At 35.9% G+C, this 14,464-nt stretch overlaps 1 protein-coding gene across 1 annotated transcript in view; it reads right to left on the reverse strand.

Annotated features, from left to right (window-relative positions):
- COG5 (component of oligomeric golgi complex 5) overlaps positions 1-14,464 on the reverse strand; it is a 269,636-nt gene that overhangs the window by 126,782 nt on the left and 128,390 nt on the right. The gene's annotated exons all lie outside the window — the stretch shown is intronic.

Genomic DNA, 14,464 nt, shown 5'->3' on the forward strand with positions numbered 1-14,464 from the left:
GCAGAGGTAGTAATGTGCTTGGTAGCTAGTGAAAACAGCAATTAGGTCATAATGGTGGCTGGAGCAGAGTGACTGAAGCAGAGAGAGGTAAGCAATGAGGTGGGGAGTAGAAATACCATCTATGAGTAGATTAAGTCCATAGTGATATAAATAGGTTGCTGGATGTGTCACTAAGTAAATGACTGAATTAACAAGGCAGATCTTGTACACCAACATATATGTCCAGGCCCAAATAGCTGAAATTCCTCTTTCATTTATGATTCAGTGTCTATTATTAAAGGTACATAGTTAAAAAGTTAGATTATTTCATTAACATTTTCTTGACTGTTAAGTTTATAAACAACACAAAATATTATTTCTGAAATCTATTGGTGTTAGTAACAGTACATGCCTCAGATACACACACACACACACACACACACAGAGGCAGAGCAGAATCAACTTAAAGACGATATCAGGAAACATGGTTGGTGAATACTGATACCCATTTTAGACATTTTTAATATTAAACAAGAAAGAGAAGCAAATGAACATTGTTTCATATTAAAATATGTTTTAATGAAAAAATTTTAACTTGTATGATTATAATAGAATTTTATTCTAATATATACTGTCAATTCTGTATCAATGTACTAACAAAGAAAAGGGGAGAAAATAAACTATTTCATACAAAATTATTAACTGAAAATATGGGGTATAGCACTTTGGTTGTTGTTAGTTCCATTCCATTCATAGTGATTTTTTTTTTCACTTTTTAGTAGATATCAAAAATCAAAATTAGGCAGCTGTAAAGAAATTTCCCCTATCACTATTCAAATGTCTATATAATCTAAGAAAGCATTACCTAAGCAATTTCAAATAATATCTTCACCTTATAATACTAGAATATAGACACAGTGTAAAATTGTATTTATTGCCTTTATTATCCTCAAAGGATCTGAAAAGCACAGCTTCTCAAAATACAGGGTTTCAGTAACTTAACAATAATTCTGTAACTTCAATAGCTTACAGTGAATGTACGCTGGAAGTTGTATGTTAACTGAAAACACTTAAAGTCATATTTTACTTGAAAGATCTAGCTAAAATGGAGCACCTTTGTATGTTTCTACTCCAAAAATTACTGATTACCAAAAACTTTCAAAACAGTAACATGTCCAGTGCATTATTAAAGAAGCATCCAATATCAGAATGGCTATCATCAAAAAGACAACAAATAAGTGTTGGCAAGGATATGGAAAAAAGGGAACCCTCATGCACTGTTGGTGTGAATGTAAACTGGTACAGCTACTGTGCAAACACTATGGAGGTTTCTCAAAAAATTAAAAATAATACCATACAATCCAGCAATTCCACTTCTGGGTATTTACCCAAAGAGTACAAAAATACTAATTCAAAAAGATATATGTGCCCCTATGTTCAGTGAAGCATTATTTACAACACACAAGATATGGAAGCAACCTAAGTGTCATCAATAGATTAATGGACTAAAAAAATGTGGATTAAAAAAATGGAACATTACTCAACCATAAAAAAGAGTGAAATCTTGCCATTTGTGACAACATGGATGGACCCAGAGGGTTTATGCTGAGTGAAATAAGTCAGAGAGAAAAAGACAAAAACTGTATGATCTCATGTATATGTGGCATCTAAAAAACAAAACAAATGAACAAGCCAAACAAAAGACAAACAGACTCACAGAGCAAACTGGTGGTTGCCAGAGGGGAGTGGGATTGAGCGGTTGGGTGAAATAGGTGAAAGGGATAAAGAATTACAAAATTCCACTTACAAAATAAGTAAGTCACAAGGATGCAATGTATACCATAGGAAATATAGTCAATAATAGAGTAATAACTTTGCATGGTGAGAGATGGTAACAAGACCTATTGTGATGATCATTTAGTAATGTATCTGATTGTCAAAACATTATGTTGTACACCTGAAACATAATATTACATGTCAACTATACTTCAATAAAAAAACATCTAACATAATATTTATAATAACTATAATTTAAACTACTTATAAAAATTCTAGATGTAATTTTAAGCTTTCTAATTAACATGACCACTTTTTCTATTAATGCCAGTTATTTATATTCATAGTTTAATATAAACTTATCATTTTTTAGTTGGGAAACTACAAAAATGATAATTTTAAATTAAATTCTTTAACACACAGAGGAATGTGCACATTATGTAGGCATAGCTTTATGAAATATCACAAAGTGAACAAACCTCTATAACTACCACCTAGACCACAAAACCAAATATTAGCAGAACCTCTGAATCTTTTGTGGCTTCCCCAACTGCATCTTTCCAAATATTAACACTATCATAATTTCTAACACCATTCTTTAGTTTTACCTGTTTTTGAATTTTACATAAATAGAACCATAAAGTATTATTTTGTGTCTGGCTCCTTTTAGTCAATATCTTATTTATAAAATTCATCCATGTTGTTGTATGTAGCAGGTGTCGTTTTCACCACTGTGGAGTATTCCAGAGTGGAAATTTACTTTGGTTTATGTATCCATCCTTCTGTTAACATACATTTGCATTATTTCCATTTTTTAGGTATTTTAAATAATGCCACCATGAACATTCTAGCGCACAGCTTTTAGTGAACGTATGTATATGAACTTCTGTTGGCTAAGAGTAGAACTGCTGGATCATATGGTATTTGTATGCTTAGTATTTGTAGATACGGCCAATTTTCCAAAGTGATTGTACCAACTTATACCCTGACCAGAAATAAGTGCTCCCCTATCCTGCCAAAATTTAGAATTATCATACTCTTTCATTTTATCTGTACTTTTGAGTGAGCACTATTGTTTTAATTTACATTTCCATGATGGCTAAGGAGTTATCCCTTATTGCTTGTTAATTACCCATTTGGATATACTCTTTTGTGAAGTGCATATTCATCTCTCTTGTCTATTTTTCTCTCTTTTTTTTTTGTCCTTTACATATTTGTACAAGTTGTTCATATATTCTGGGTATAATCACTATGATGACTGTATATACTGCAAATATGTTCTCCCACTCTTAAGAAGTCTTTTAAGGCAGAGAAGTTCCTAATTTGAATGCAGGCCATTTTATTGACCTTATTCTCCATGGTTAGCACTTTCAGTATCCTGTTTGAAAAAAATGTTTTGTCCCATCCCACATTCATGAAGATGTCTTTCAATCATGAAAATATCTTTCTTTCATGAAGTTATCCTCCAGAACCTCTATCGGTTTACCCTTCACATTTAGATATACAATCCAACTGGAATTAGCTTCTGCATAATGTGAGACAAGAGCCAAGATGAGTGTTTTTCTGTATGAATATCCGATTGACCCAGCACAATTTATTTGAGAAAACAAAGAAGCAAATGATAATCTTTCTCTCCTCAATCTCAAGGGTTACCTCTGCAATAAGTCAAGTTTCCATTTATGTGTTTTTGTTTCTGGACCATCAATTCTGTGCCATTTCTCTGTCCTTACACTAATTCACCTATGTAAATTATTGTAGCCTTAAAGTAAGTTTTGATAGTCCTCTGCCTCTGTTCTTATCAATTTGATATAGGCTACTCTTGGGTTCATGGTACATCCATATAAATTTTATAACAGGCTTGACAATTTCCATTTAAAACAAAAAGGCCTGTGGAACTATGGGTTTGCACTAAGTCTACACATAAAATTAGAAAAAATGGAAATCTTTGTAATATTGAGCTCTCCAATCCATGAATATATTATCTCTCTTCATTTATTCAGGTCTCCTTTAATTCCTCTTAATATTATTATAGTTTCTGTAAAGGGATTTTACATATCTTTGATTTTTATTATTCCTACACATTTGATGTTTTTTGATATTATAAACAGTAATTTAAAATCTTTCTGTTTATCTGTTGCTATTATATTAAAAACACCACTGATTTTTCTAAATAGAATTTTACCAAACTTTCAAAACTCAGTCATTAATTACTTTATTTGTAGATTGTTTTGGATTTGCTATACATAAGATCATGTTATCTCTGAATAATCTTTATTTTTTTCCTTTCTAGTCCTTCTACATTTTATTGTCTTTTTTTTTTTTTTTTTTTTTTTTTTTTTTAGCAGGCTCAGCGGCCATGGCTCACAGGCCCAGCCGCTCCGCGGCATGTGGCATCTTCCCGGACCGGGGCACAAACCTGTATCCCCTGCATCGGCAGGCGGACTCTCAACCACTGCACCACCAGGGAAGCCCTTATTGCTTTTTCTTATAACCCTGGTTAGGAGAGTCAGTAATCTGCTGAGTAAAAGTGATAAAAATGGATTAATGAAGTTCTATTCTTGGTCTGCTAAGAGTATTTTTACACACAGATTGATGCTGAACTTTATTAAATGCTTTCTCTCTTTGTATGTGTTGAGATCATCAATTTTTTTCCTTTACTGAAGAAATTACATTACACTTCTAAACAAAAGCCATCTTGGTCATGATAAATTACCCTTTTTAGATATCCCTGAATTACATTTGCTAATAGTTTGTTTAGTATTTTTGCATCAATTTTCAAGAAAGATAGCTATTAAATTTTCTTCCCCATGATATCCTTATCTTGATTTCAACTTTATACTGGCTCTATAAAATAATCATGTAAGCATTGCCTCTTTTTCAATTCTTATATAGAGTTCATGTAACATTAGTTTATTTACATGCATGTGTAGTCAGTTAAGTTGAGATGAGGTCATACTGGATTATGGTGAGCTCTAAATCCAATGACTGATGTCCTTATGAGAGAATAACACACTCAGAGACACACACAGTGAGAAAGGTCTCTTGACAAGAGACAGAGAATGGAGTGACACAGTTAACAAGTCATGGAACTTCAAGCACTGACTGGAGCCACTAGAAGCTAGGAAAAGACAAGGAATGATTCTTCCTTAGAGCCCTCAGAAGGAGACTGACCCTGCCAACACCTTAATCTGGATTTCTAACCTCCAGAACTATGAGAGAGATTTCTAACCTCCAGAACCTGTTGTTTTAAGTTACCTGTTTGTGGTAATTTGATATAGCAGCCCTAGGAAATCAATACAGAGGGTTAAGAGCAACAGGAAAAAAATACATATGCTTGGGCTTCCCTGGTGGCGCAGTGGTTGAGAGTCCGCCTGCCGATGCAGGGGACACGGGTTCGTGCCCCGGTCCGGGAAGATCCTACATGCCGCCGAGCGGCTGGGCCCGTGAGCCATGGCTGCTGGGTCTGCGCGTCCGGAGCCTGTGCTCCGCAACGGGAGAGGCCACAACAGTGAGAGGCCCGCGTACCGCAAAACAAAACAAAACAAACAAACAAAAAATACATATGCTTGCAACCCAAATATCCATTGAATGGATGAAGAAAATATGTATTCGTATGATGAAATATTACTCAGCCTTAAAAAGGAAATAAATCCTGTCACATGCTACAACATGGATGAACTTTCAGCATATTATGCTACGTGAAAAAAACCAGTCACACAAAAATTACTGTGTGATTACATTTTATGAAGATAATATTATTTATATATTATTTATATGAAGATTGTACATATGGAGACAAATTCACAGATAGAAAGTAGAACAGTGGTTGCCAGGGTCCGAGGGACAGACAGGAATAGGAGTTGTTGTTCAATGGACACAGAGTTTCAGTCCAGTGAGATGAAGAGACTTCTGGAGACTGGATGAGCATTAATGTAAATGTACTTAACACTAATGAACCCTGATGGTGGTAAATTTCATGTTGTGTATTTTATCACAATTTAAAAAACACATATGCTTGGATTTCATCTCCTTTGATAGGTTTAGGAATGAGGCCAAGGAATCTGGATAACTGTGATAAACCTAATTTTTCTACTGCAGTCATCCAGTAAGGACCTATTATGAACCAGGCATTACTTTAGGGGCTTGATACACGTGAGGTCTAATCCTCCCCAACAAAACATTCAAAATAGTTGTACTGTTCTCTACTGAAAGACAGGGAAACTGAGGAATAGAGAAGTTAGCCGAAGCTCCAAGACAACAAAGAATAAATGGCAGAGCAAGGATTCAAACATTAAAATGTCTGCTTTTAAAGTTCATGCTTTTTCCAAATAACAATGGTTACTTGCAAATAACTGTTAGCACCAATTAAAGTCTGATTTTCTTTAAGCAGTAAAATAAAGTTTAAAAGTAAGTAAGAATGACCAATAAATGCTATCTTTTTACTTTGCTAATAAGTAAGGACATTTTTTAAAACTTCACTATCTGCTATCATCACTTCATAAAAGGAAGGTTATTTAAGTAACAAGAAAAATAGGGAGGAAGTTCTCAGAGTAAGTCACTACCTTGTTTTTATTCTGAATTTTAATGAGAATTGATAAAACCTCAGCATGATTGCTACCAACGTACAAGTCAGTGTCGGGAAACCTATACTTATGTTACCTTTCTGTACAAATGAACAGGTTGGCCAATCTTGCTTGCATACAATATCCTCAAGTTTAAAGTCTCTCTGAAAACTGCCCATGAAGAAATTCCTTCTTTCCTAGTACCCTGGGCCACTGTGTTCTCTGGGAAGTTTAATGGTTTTAATTCAGCGACAAATAGTTAATCAATTCCTTGCCTCACTCACCAGGCTCCCCATTCTCTGCTGCAAATCCCAACTTTAGCAGAGTTTAAATCAGTAAAATCATAAATTGCCCTTAACAGGATCCTCTTTCTCATCCCACAGGTAGTCCTTGCAAATACAATGCGAACACTTCAATTCACTGCTCACCTTGGAACTGCCTGCTTTGTGGGCCTATTTTCTCAGTGCTCCGGGATCAGCTCTAGGACTTCTCTGTTTCCTTACACCACCTACCCAACCGCCCATCTTTACAAAACCAGACCCACTCTCGGTACTTTGTGCCCTTGCGAGGTCTGCATTCATTGCCATGTCCCACCCTGATCTGTGGAAACAGTATACTACATGGAGATGCCTTCTCCCCTAGATAGTAATGCTTAAAATGGCCTTCATATCCATTAATTTTCTTTTGTCAACAGAACATAAGTAGAATAACTATTCCAATGCTCATTTCACAGTTAGGTAACTAAGGTACCGAGAGGACAGGCCCATAGCTGGATACTGGCAGGCCAGTTTTAGGCCTCGGCCCCTTCACTCCCTATTCTATACTCTGCAACAGGTCATCCTGTCACCACTTGTCTCTAAATCTCCAGATATACCAGTTTTGCAGGTATTTGTAAGAGATCTCAAAACAAAATAACCACATTTGAAAAAGACCACACTTTCTAGAAAGAGATAAACTACTGAAAAGGTAGCAATGTCTTCTAGACAATGTCTTCTCTTTAAATGAGAGAGTCAATATTCTAGGAGCAATTTTTCTACAAATTGTCACTGTGACCTTCAATAAATCACTTAACTGTATATGAAATTTCCCAACTTCAGAAACTGCAATATAAAATGAGATGAAAGACCAGGTAATAGAGTAGATCTACTTCATAAGTAGATAAAAACTTGATTTCTACGTCTTCAAAAACATTTCGGGAGATGGCACAACCATTTGCTTTTTAAACTAAAATTATTTCTTTTGCTTTGGAAACAAATATGGATGATGTCATTTTTTTCTTTCTTTTTCAACAACTCTGTAGCATACACGGGAGGAAAATAAAACCGCACAAGAGTACAGTCAGAAAAGAAGCACAGTTGTTTAGGATCCCTAAAACGCTTGCCAGAACAGGAACACTGGGCTTCCCTGGTGGCACAGTGGTTGAGAGTCCACCTGCTGATGTGGGGGATGCGGGTTCCTGCCCTGGTCGGGGAAGATCCCACAAGCCACAGAGCGGCTGGGCCCGTGAGCCATGGCTGCTGAGCCTGCGTGTCTGGAGCCTGTGCTCCGCTATGGGAGAGGCCACAACAGTGAGAGGCCCGCGTACCACAAAAAACAAAAACAAAAACAGGAACACTGTAACCAAAGCAACAGCTGGCACTCAGCTAATGGAACAGAGAGATAGCAAGACTGCTGTAAATATTGTGCCATAAAATAGCAAGCAATGTTCTCGCATTAACTAAGCTATAGTTAATAAGAGATGACCTCTGTGAGCATAAATACAGTATTAAATCAAAAGTCTGATAGGATTTGAAAAGCTTCATATAATTGAAATTAGAAATGGAAAAGGTGACAGAATTTGATTTAATTAGAAACAAAATGCAAAAATCACATAAATGTTCAAGACCAGGATGCCACTCTGCAAGGATCAAATAATCCTTGTATCACAAAGACTAATGATCACATTTTACTTTTTCCCCTAATGAACTAATTCTTTAGCAGTTAAATTCTTTTTCTTTAGGTTTCATATACAAAAGAATACAATGAGCCAAGGGAAGGAAAAGGACAAATAAAAGAAGATAAAATTTCCTGCTGCTATTCTGCTATTTTGGTTATTAGGAGGTTTCAGGACTACAGTATTTCTTCAAGGTTTGATTAGTAATCCATTTCATACTCAATTAAAATAAGACAAAAAATAAGTACCCCCAAAATCACATTAAAAAGGGGGGAGTGATGGAGAAAGGTGGGGAGGGAGATGGAGAGGGAAATGATCTACAAGTCCCCAACCCGGCTTCCCGAAAAACATAGAGGTTATAGTGAGAAAAATGCAAAGTCAGTTCAAGCAAAAATTCAAAGAACAGGTAACTTCCACTATATAGATAATCCTTACTGCTGGGGGGGAAAAATAAAAGCTTATTATTTTATTTTTTTATAGCACAGAAAGGATACAGATCTAAGAATTTTTATCACAAAGAAGATAATTCTTTAAACCACTACCTCCAAAGACTACGTATTTAATAAAATTAGGCTAGCTTTCAGGTAAATTTAAGACAATAAAAAACATAGCACCTTGGGCTTCCCTGGTGGCGCAGTGGTTGAGAGTCCACCTGCCGATGCAGGGGACACGGGTTTGTGCCCCGGTCCGGGAATATCCCACATGCCACGGAGCGGCTAGGCACGTGAGCTATGGCCGCTGAGCCTGCGCGTCTGGAGCCTGTGCTCCAAAACGGGAGAGGCCACAACAGTGAGAGGCCCGCATACGGCAAAAAAAAAAAAAAGCATAGCACCTTAATCATGCACAATAACTGAAGAATTCTAAGATCCAAATATTTTATTTCTTCAGAATAGTGTTAATAAATTCACAACATCTTATACATGACAAGTATATCATAGGCCAAAATACTTAAGGTAGTTTATAGTAACTGTGTGCCCTAACATGATACATACACTGGACACTTTTTTTGAATCTATGACATGTCTAAAACACTGAAGACTTAATGGAGCCCCATGGGAGATTACAAGTACTGAAGGAAGAGAGAATCGCATTAAATAACGTAATTTAAAGGCAAGAATTATATTAGCTACCTCGGTTGTGATCCAGAGCTTACCAGTGGCTTTTCTGATTCAATAGCATGGAGCCCACTAATGCTTGATATGTACTTCTCAGCTAACCTAATAAGATTATATCAGAACCTGTTAACTATCAGCAGTCAACAGTGCAAAACCCAAATGAAATTAAGAAACTAAGAAGAACATTTAATAGTGCAGTATGATCTTATCAACCAAAAATCACCTTTATTCTAGCCCTTTTTGAAAAGCAGCAGAAAAAAAGAAGAGCTATAAAAAGGCACGGGGAAAATGAGAGGAAAAAGAAAAAGAAGGAGACAAAAGAATGAAAGTGAACATGCATTGTAAGAGGAAGGTTCTACAAAAAAAAGAAGTAATAACACAAAGAGCCTAAAAAATGGAGAAGGTAAAGAGATGATCAATATACAGAAAAAGGTTCTTTTAACTTCCAAATTCTTTATAAAATGAACCTTGAGAACATAGTCTATATGAATCTACAGTTTGGCATTAAGTAAAAGTTTTTAAATGATGCCAATACTTAGAATAATATTCCCATCCTATAAGATAATACTTCAAGGACACTAAAAATGTGTTTAATAATAAAATGAATTTTATAGGAAAATAAAAGTAATCATGAGACATGAATGTTTCAAGCACCCAAATCTCACTCTGTCAATATAAATTTTTAACTTAAATGTATATATGTGGCTTACTTTTTTTTTTTTTTTTTTTTTTTTGTGGTACGCGGGCCTCTCACTGTTGTGGCCTCTCCCGTTACGGAGCACAGGCTCCAGACGCGCAGGCTCAGCGGCCATGGCTCACGGGCCCAGCCGCTCCACGGCATGTGGGATCCCCCTGGACTGGGGCACGAACCCGCGTCCCCTGCATCGGCAGGCGGACTCTCAACCATTACACCACCAGGGAAGCCTATAGCTTACTTTTAAATAAAGCAATACAATATAATAATTCTAGTCATTCTGTGCTTTACCAAAGATATTTATGGCAGGCATTATTAGGTATTCCCTAAAATTCATTCCCTCCTTCTTTCTTATTACTAAAATCCTAATTTTCTCCAGGGGTGGCAGTGTGCACTGCAACAGGCGATAGTTCTTGAGTAGCTTAAGCCAATGTTTACAGTTCTGTTCCTCTTTCCAGATACTTGCTTTCATAGTCCTCCTGACAGTTGGGGTTACCATGAGACCCATATCTGGTCAATGAGACATAAGGATAGGTCCACTGGAGCAATTTTGAAAAAGGATTTTGTAATGCTGCCTTTTGGCTGGCAGCTGGCACTGGCCCATCTCCACTCCGTGAACATGGATTAATGTCTGCAGTGTGACAGCTATCTTGTGACCATGACGTGACAAGCAAGGGGACACTAAGGAAGGCAGAATGGAAAGAAAGACCTGCATGCTTGTGAAGCAGGCTGAAACAATATTAGCACCACCCACATCCAGACAAATCCCTATCTATTTAAGCCACTGTTGGTCTAGCTTGTTGTTATAGCACTAGCAGTCGCATCCAGCACCAAACTGATTAAAACACAATATATAAAAATACATGAGGGACTTCCCTGGTGGTCCAATGATTAAGACTTTGCCTTCCAATGCAGGGGGTGTGGGTTCGAGCCCTGGTGGGGGAGCTAAGATCCCACATGCCTCGCAGCCAAAAAACCAAAACATAAAACAGAAGCAATATTGTAACAAATTCAGTTAAGACTTTAAAAATGGTCCACATCCAAAAAAAAAAAATTCTAAAAAAAAAAGAACAGAAACACGAATCTATAAGAATACTTTAAAAAAAAAAGAAAAACAAAGGAGAACAAAAGTATGCCTCATTTGCTACCTTGGGTAGTGACTTATATAAACTCATTACTCTGTAAATTGGTAATAAAAATGCAAAATTTAAACATTTATCCATCATTTTAAAAAGGAACTGCAGTTCAGGGTAACCAAATATCCTTAATTAATGAGTGAAAATTCTTCTTTACATAAGAATCACAGCTAGCAAATATAAACTAATAAGAAAAATAGAAAATGACTTTTTCACAATCTCTGTTGAAAAAAATAAAAAGATTTAGGCAAAAATCATCAACAGACATTAAAACCATTAGTAGAAAAACTGACAGAGAATTAATTATTCTCAAGGTGCCAAAATATATGCAAATTCACAATGAAGTAATTCAGTGAAGGAAAAAAATAATCTTTTTCAACAAAAGGTGCTCGAACAACTGAATATGTCTATGAGGAAAAAATGAACCTTACACTGTACATAAAAATTAAACTTAAAACATAAAATTATAAACTTCTAAAGGAAAACATGGGAGGAAAGCTTTCCAACTTTAGGGTAGGTAAAAATTTCTTATATAACATGCATATGAAAACATGCATAAACTGGCCTTTAGCAAAACTAAAAAATTTTGCTCTTTGTAAAAGATGATGTCTTTTGAAAAAAATTAATAAAGTTAATAAAAGCCTAGCAGGACTGATCAAGAAACAAGAAACAGCAACAAAGATACATTGTACAGAATAGGGAAATATAGCCATTATTTTGCAATACATTTAAATAGAGTATAATCTATAAAAATATTGAATCACTGTGTTGCATGCCTGAAACCAATATATTATAAATCAACTGTACTTCAATTTTTAAAAAATTTTTAAAAAGAAACAAGAAACGATCCAAAATATAAAAATAAAAGACAATTTCAAGGGGGAAAACAAGGCAGCATTATTCCTAATAGCCAAAAACTGTAACCAACTGAATGTCCATCAACCTATCAAGACATAAACAAAGTGAGTAGATCCATAGGCTGGAACATTACTCAGCAGTAAAAAGGACTATCTGTACTTGCAACAACACAGATGAACCTAAATAAAATACTGTGCTAAATGAAAGAAGCTAAATATGTAAGATTACCTACTGTACGGTTCCATTTATATGACACTTTTAGAAAACAGCAACTCTATAGACAGAAAGCAAATCAGTGATTGCCTGGGTTTGGGGGTGGGAGGAAGAACTGACTGCAAACAGGAAGGAGGGAAATGTTTTGTGGTGATAGCAGTTAAAAAAAAATCTGGGTTGTGAGATGGTTGCACAAATGTATAAATTTAGTAAACTCATCAAACTATATGCTTAAATGCACAAATGTAAATTACACCTCAATAACAATGCTAAAAGAAAAAAAAGCAAGCCATAGGATGGGAGGAAATATTTACAATTCACATTAATAACAAAAGACTGGTACCCAGAATACATTAAGAATTCTTACAAATCAATAAGAAGACAATAAAGTCTTTAAATGTTAGGCAAAGACCTTTCACTATTAGGCATTTGAAAAGTTGGTCACATCAGCAATCAAGAAAAGGCAAATTAAAACTACACTGAGAATCTACTATACCCCCATTAAAACGGCTAAAATTTAAAAGACTGACAACATCAAATTTTGGTGAGGATCTAGAGGAACAAAAATTCTAATCTACTGATATGGGAATGTGAAATGACAGAACCACTTTGGAACTAGCAGACTCTATAAAAAGTAAACATATCATTCTTTGCAAAAACCCAACCATTCTTTGCCTTAGGTATTTACTCAAGAAAAAGGAAACATGCTGAGACAAAGCCATGTATCTGCTCATAGCAGCTTTGTCTGCAGTATCCCTAAACTGGAAATAACCCAAATGCCTGTCAACAAGTGAATAGATAAATGTACTTCAATATAATGTAATGCTAACTACCAATACAAATATGACCAAACTACCAATATACAGAACATGAATCAATCTCAAAATAACTATGTTGAATGGATAGAGCCACACACAAGAAAGAACACACTGTATGACTCCAATTATATAAAACTATGGACAATGCAAATTAATCCATAGTGATGCAAAGTGGTTGCCTGGTTCTTCATTTTTTTCCAAACTACAAAATAAAAATTTTAGTATTTACTACTCTAATAAAAAGCCAACATAAGATTATCTAAATTGAGTAAAATAAAATAGAGTTAACCAAGTACAAAAGTTCTGAATTTTTGAGAAACGGAAAACAACTTACACATAGATTAAAGAGTGATTACCAAATTTTAACCAAAGAGTAGTGACAGAATTCTATATGACATACAATGGAAATTCAGTCAGTTGATGAAAAAATTATTCACAGTTCAGTGACCTGAAAAACTATGGAATGCAATAACACCAAAAGACCTTAAGGCTGAAAGCAGACAGTTAATTAGATGTGAATCTACACTGCAAGATAGCAATAAAATAACGAAGCAACCAATGTTACTGTGGGTTGTTCATGAAAGAGACTATGTCAAAGAAAAAGAAAATAACATGACTGGGGCTTCCCTGGTGGCACAGTGGTTAAGAATCCGCCTGCCAATGCAGGGGACGCGGGTTCGAGCCCTAGTCCGGGAAGATCTCACATGCCGCGGAGCAACTAAGCCCATGTGCCACAACTACTGAGCTGCGCTCTAGAGCCCGCGAGCCACAACTACTGAGCCCACGAGCCACAACTACTAAGCCCGTGTGCCACAACTACTGAAGCCCACGTGCCTAGAGCCCATGCTCTGCAACAAGAGAAGCCACCGCAATGAGAAGCCCGTGCACCGCAACGAAGAGTAGCCCCCGCTTGCCACAAGTAGAGAAAGCCTGTGCGCAGCAACGAAGACCCAACGTAGCCAAAAATAAAATAAATTAATTTTAAAAAGAGGAAAGAAAATAACATGACTGTATAATATAGAAACAAGAAATATATTACCACTTTACATTTGGCATAAAACAAAAACACAGAGAAACACCATATGATAATTAAAATATTGCAAAAGAGGAGATGGTGCTGGGAGGAAGAAAAGATGGAAGGAAGGAAAATCGTAAAGCGCCCACCATGAAGAAAATACAACCATTTAAAGCACACATTTAATGTCCTTAAAGGGCAAGATAGCAAATATTTTAGGCTTTGGCGGCCACATAGTATACATATGGTCTCTGCTGTATACTGCTCTTTCCGGTTTTTTTCCCCCAACCATATAAAAATGTAAAAACAATTAGTACTTGAGCCATACAGAAACAGTCCACAGACTGTACTTTTGCCAATCCTTG

Source organism: Neophocaena asiaeorientalis, unplaced genomic scaffold (assembly GCF_003031525.2).
Source record: "Neophocaena asiaeorientalis asiaeorientalis breed wild unplaced genomic scaffold, Neophocaena_asiaeorientalis_V1.1 scaffold508, whole genome shotgun sequence".
In the NCBI taxonomy this organism is placed as follows: Eukaryota; Metazoa; Chordata; class Mammalia; order Artiodactyla; family Phocoenidae; genus Neophocaena; species Neophocaena asiaeorientalis.